We start from the raw sequence: 6,282 nt of genomic DNA, 5'->3' as shown, positions 1-6,282 counted from the left end.
CCGTTGTGGTGGTAAAGACCATAATGACAACTCTAACCACATTGTATAAACTGTAATGGTATGCATCCTTGTTATTTTACCTCTTGCCCTAAACGGGGAGAAGAAAAAGACGTACAACGTCTCAAGACAGTTAACAATCTCACTTACACAGAGGCTCAAAAAATTATTATTAGCTATTCTGACCAGAACTTATGCTGCTGTAACCCGTTCTACTACTACAGACCTTACCCTATCCCCTACACAATCTTCACCAGCAAATCTTAATGAAACATTTCCCAAAATCAACACAGTTCACGAATCAGTGTCTCCTTCCATCTCTGATCACACTTTCTAGTCATTGCTGAACTTCACTTTCTTTACATCAAGATGTTTCCATGGGGTCTCCCTCTCTTGATACCCCATAATTAAACAAACAACTCATCCACGCCCTCAATTATTAGTACGTGTACCGATAAATTCAGACCTGACCATTTGAGCTAGAGCAGGTTCCATAGAGGGCGATAGACTCACATCCAATAAAGAAAAAAAATGCGGTCACAAGCAGAAGGACTCTCTACCGTCTTCTCCTCTGAAATAATTACACATGGCCACACTAATCCAATGGAACTGTCGAGGTTTCCAATCAAATGTGACTGACATCAAAAATCTGATTGACTTTTATCATCCCATATGTCTTTCTTTGCAGGAAACATTTCTACAGTCTACAAATACAGTTACTATCTGCCACTATTCATTATACTGGAATGACAGGCTATGTGTAGGACAGGGACATGGGGAAATTGCATTGCTGGTTGATTAGCATGTGCCCACCCAGTCCCTGTCATTGACCACACTCTTGGAGGCTGTAGCCATCTGTGTCTCCTTGGGTTGTACCATCACTATTTGCTCTCTATACCTTACACCTGAAATGCATTATAATCAATCAGATCTCGATACCCACATTGAGCAACTGCCTACCCCTTTTTAATCTTGGGAGATTTCAATGGGCATAATCCCCTCTGGGGTGGCTCCCGTATTGATATGAGAGAGCGCGCCATAGAGCATATGCTCCTTAACGACAACCTGGCTCTTACACAGATTTTCATGCACCTAGTCAGTCATTTACAGCTATAGATCTTTCTGTCTGTTCCCCTTTGCTACTTACTCACTTTTCCTGTGAGGTTGACATTAATCCACGAGGTAGTGATGATTTTCCCATCATCTTACGAGAGATTGGTCATGATCACTACTACCCGATCCAAGTACCTCAGTGGAAGTGGGTCCAGGCCAACTGGCCTTCTTTCATTATTCTCTCGGAACTTGATCCTGCCATCTTATGTAAATCATCCATAGATGATTGTATGGCAGCTGTAACCAACAGTGTTATACAAGCTGCTACTCAATGCATCCCTAAAACCTTGACATGTTCCGTATAGCATTCCCGCCCTTGGTGGAATTCTGCCTGTTTCAAAACATGGAAAACTCAGAAGCGTGCTTGGGATAAATTTCAAAGATACCCCACGCTTTCAAACTGCATTGCATTTCAGCAAGCCTGTGCACACCCTTGGCAAGTTAGACATCAAAGCCTGGCAATTGGTCTGGCAATACATCAGTCAGACCTGATAATATACATTATGAGACATTACGCCACCTCTCCCAGAACTCTTACTATCGGATATGGCAGGAAAATGTCTATCCAGATGCTTGGCGACAAGCTATCATACTCCCTATTCTGAAACCTGGGAAGGATCCAATGATTCCTTCTAATTACTGTTCCATTGCTTTGACAAGTTGTTTCAGTAAGATCTTAGAAAGGATAATAAATGCCCACCTCATTTGGTTTCTTGAATCAAACAATTTCCTCTCACCTACTCAGTGTGGGTTCCAAAGACAATGCTCTACAATAGACCACTTAATTCGCCTTGAAACATCAATCAGAGAAGCCTTTTTACGGCAACAATATCTTGTTACTGTTTTGTTTTTTTTTATTTAGAAAAAGCTTATGATACAATATGGAGATGTGGCATCTTACGAGACCTTGACTCGTATGGATTGCGTGGAAACTTACCCCTTTTCATCCAGCAGTTCTTAATGAAGTGCTGATTCCAAGTCCGTGTAGGCTCAACACTTTCTCATTTTTTCCCACAGGAACTTGGAGTCCCTCAGGGCTGTATTCTGAGTGTCACATTTTTCATTATAAAGATTAATGCCATCAGTGAACAGCTCCACCCCCTACAGTTGCAAATGGTCTTTTTGTTGATGACTTTCACATCTCATGTCAGTCATCAAACATGAGGTTTATTGAATGGCAGCTACAAACTGCAATCAATCAGATACTGAAGTGGACCACGGCAAATGGTTTTAAACTTTCACTCTCTAAAACTGTTTGTATACATTTCTGCCACCCAAATCCAGAACTCCGTCTTGAAGATGTTGTACTTCCTGCCGCTCCTTAGGCAAAGCTCTTGGGTCTTATATTTGATTGTAAATTAAATTTTATATTGCATATCAAGCAACTTTGTATCAAATGTCTAAAAGCATCGAACATTCTCCGTGTCCTCTCTTCTACTTCTTGGGGAGCAGATCGATACTCCATGCTCAAAATGTATCATGCCCTCGTCTGATCCAAACTTGACTATGGATCTGTGGTTTATGGTTCTTCCAGAACCTCAGCACTAAAAATGTTGGATCCTGTCCGTCACCAGGGGCTTCAGCTTTGCATTGGAGCTTTTTGTACTTCTCCCTTGTAAAGTCTGTATGTGGAATCTCATGAATTCCCTCTATATATTTGCCGTTTGCAACTGTCTCTAATGTATGCTTTCAAACTTCAATCCTTACCACAGCATCCTACTTGGAGTTGTGTTTTCCAACCACAATGGACAACACTTTTTAATAACAAAAAATCTGCCATTGTTCCTTTTAGTCTTCATGTCCAGGCACAATTAGAAGATTTGGATTTATCCTTGAATAACATTGCAGTTTCTTCAAATCAGCTTATTCCACCATGGCAAATAACTGTCTCCAGTTGTAACCTGTCTTTGAGTCATCTGAGGAAAGCAGATACACCTGATTGGAAATATTGCTCTTTCTTTGCTGAACATCATTCTTATGATCCATCCATTTCTATACATACAGATAGTTCCAAATCGGGTGACTCAGTGGGCTCAGTCATGGTTTGTGACAGTTCAATTGTGGCACACAGACTCCCCCCTACAGTTTGTTTTCACTGCTGAATTGTATGCCATCTTTCTTGCCCTAAATCATATTGAAATAATGCAGTATACAAATTGTACAATATATACGGACTCACTCAGCTGTCTATTGGCCCTGAAATCATTCCATGATAGTCACCACCCTCTTCTCATAAATATCAAAAACAAACTGGCCCATCTTTCTCTTTCATCTGTCTCCGTCCAATTCTTTCGGATACCAGGTCATGTTGGTATTTGTGGGAATGAGTTGGCCGACAGAGCAGCAAAGTCTATCTGTTCTGGATCTATCATTCCAGTACCCATTTCATACATGGACTATGGTCCAGTTATCAAATCCAGACTGTACACCAGATGGCAGGCAACCTAGAATTAGCAACACAATAACAAGCTTTTTCAAATCAAACCTTCGCTTGGTCCTTGGCCCTGTTGCTTCTGTAAGGATCGAAGAGAGGAGGTTGTTTTGTCAAGGCTACACATTGGTCACAGTTTTTTAACCCACCACTTTCTTTTATCTGGTACTGCTGCACCAGTGTGTGGTCTGTGTGGCACTCAGATCACAATCATCCACATTTTATTATCATGTCATCGCTACAACCTAGAACAACAACACCATTTTAAAGATATTTGTAAGGTGGATTTGCCCTTGACTTTGGCCCATGTTATAGGTGATACTGCCCATCTGACTCATGTTTTTACATTTTTAAGAGCCACTGGTCTTTTCCACTTAATTTAAGGGTTTTTATTGGACTATATAGTATTTTAGCATGATTTCTTTTACACATTTTAATGTTTTAACACAATTTCTTTTACACATTTCAATTTTTATTTTGATTTGAACCCAGGTCTGGAAAGGCCAACTTCAGGTGACTGACTACAAATTCGATCTTGATGCTTCAGTCTTCCTGGCAAGTCTTAATTTTACACATTTTAGTTTTTATTTTTCTTTTGACCTAAACCCAGGACTAGAAAGGCCAACTTCAGGTGACTATCAGTAAGGGTGTACTTCTTGTTTCAGTCTTCCTGGCAGTTCCTAATTTTACATATTTTACTTTTTACCTTAATTGCCCTATACATTCTGTGCTACATCTTCATTGGCACAGATAACCTTGTAGCTTTGTGCCAATAAACATTCAATACCTACCTACCTTTTAATAGTAATGTACCATACCCTTCTGTTATTAACATTATAACTTCACAATTATTCAGATATTGTAAAATTTGTAATAAATTACAATATTTTATCAGTAATATTGAAATAGTAATACAAAAATTAATAGTTAGTGGATTTTATAAAGAAACTTTAAATAAAATTATTAAACTATTCTGTAACAAATATAAAAATGTATTAAATAAATATAAAGAAATAAAAATTAGAGAAATTTTACTTAAAATTTTGAATAACTATTGTTAGTTATGAATTAAGTCATTTAACAACTTGGCACTACTTTATGCAGATGTACACCTTGCCACATATAAAGGCTTGTTTAGAGCATGATTGCCACAGTAGACTTTATAAATGGGTGGTGGTTGGGGCCTATACTGGTTTGTTTACATAACTGGATGGGTCTCTTCATACCAGTATAATTTGTTGTCTGTGCTATCAGTTAGTGCCTTTCTACCATACTGGGAGCTAGAATACTAACTTCAAGAGGTAAGTTTTCAACTTCTTTACCTCCAAATGGTAGTACCTTATTTTCTTATTCTTATTAATTTTTCTTCTTTACTTTGAAGAGTAGTCAACTTCCCACAATTGTCTGCAGGCAGTGAACGGTGATATGGATGTGGGATATCTACGCTCCTAATTTCTATTTTTTATCTTTTGCCACTTTTTTTTATTTCCTCGTGAGACTGGCAAATGGAGGTTAAGACTGACAGACAGTGTATGCTCACCCCAATGTGGGTCCTACTTCTGCAGTCACCTCCAAATCCTGGGGTACACATTATAATCTCATATTATAGTTTGTACCCTTGGAACATTTAATTTAGTGACACATTTGTGTTTATTCTTGTTTTGGCATGTTTTTTATGTTATAACAAACTAATATACATATATTTTAGTGAAAATCAATACATTTTGATGAAGTTAAATAAACGAAGTCACAAGGAAAAACTGCATTAAAACAACAAATCAAACTTCTGACTGATCATATAATTTGTTGTAACTTAAAAACAAGCCTAAACAAAAATAAACAGAAAGCATGTAGAAAACATTCAAGACCATTTTATTTTCTGTCTTTAAACACAAGACAACTTTTCTTCTATTTCTCCCCTAAATTTTCTTCCTCTTTCATTTTCTCCTCCTTTCAATCATGTTTATATTAAATGTTTTGAGAATGAAGTTTCAGATCTCTTAGGCAAATAAACATTTGATCTTACTCCAAGATATTACTGACATCTCTTTGTGGCCCCCAAGAAGTCTGAGGACTGGGATCTGGCTTGCGATTTCTCAGTTGATTTCTACTCATTCTGCTGTTTTTTTCCAGTGATCCCTTTTAACTGGTCTATGGATAACCAAGGTCAACATTCCAGATGCTTTTTATACATTCTAATTGCTCTATTCTGCAGAAATTTTCTTCATCTTGTCCATTGGAATTGAGTCTTCTGGTTCATTGCTATTCCATTTAGCATTGGGTCTTCTGTTATGCCTTCATTTGAATCATGGGGCAATTGCCTGACATATTCTTGGATTAGGGATGAGGTTCTGTTATTACATAGACAATTGGCTTCTCATTTGACATTTTTAAGAGGATTTTTTATATCTGGGCTGGCTAATCAAACATTCCAAGTCTTTTCTCATACCTACTCAATATTTAGTACACTTGAGCATGTTCTTCAGCTCTGTTCAAGGTTAAGTTCAACTTTCAGCTTTTTGCTTGTGAACAGCAGAATGTTTTGTCACCAAGATTTGTGCTTCATACTTACACACTGGACACAAGGTTGTTTAGTTTTTTTGGTTACTGTCTTCACCAAAGCCACTCATTTTATGTTTTGAAAATGTGCATCTTCTTTAATAAACCATGCATGTCGTTATGGTGGACATCTCCTTGCTGTCATTCCCCAACCCATCTAGATTAAAGACTGTTCAATCCAT

This window comes from Tachypleus tridentatus, chromosome 11, assembly GCF_004210375.1.
Source record: "Tachypleus tridentatus isolate NWPU-2018 chromosome 11, ASM421037v1, whole genome shotgun sequence".
NCBI lineage: Eukaryota > Metazoa > Arthropoda > Merostomata > Xiphosura > Limulidae > Tachypleus > Tachypleus tridentatus.
Note: the sequence above shows the minus strand (reverse complement) of the source record.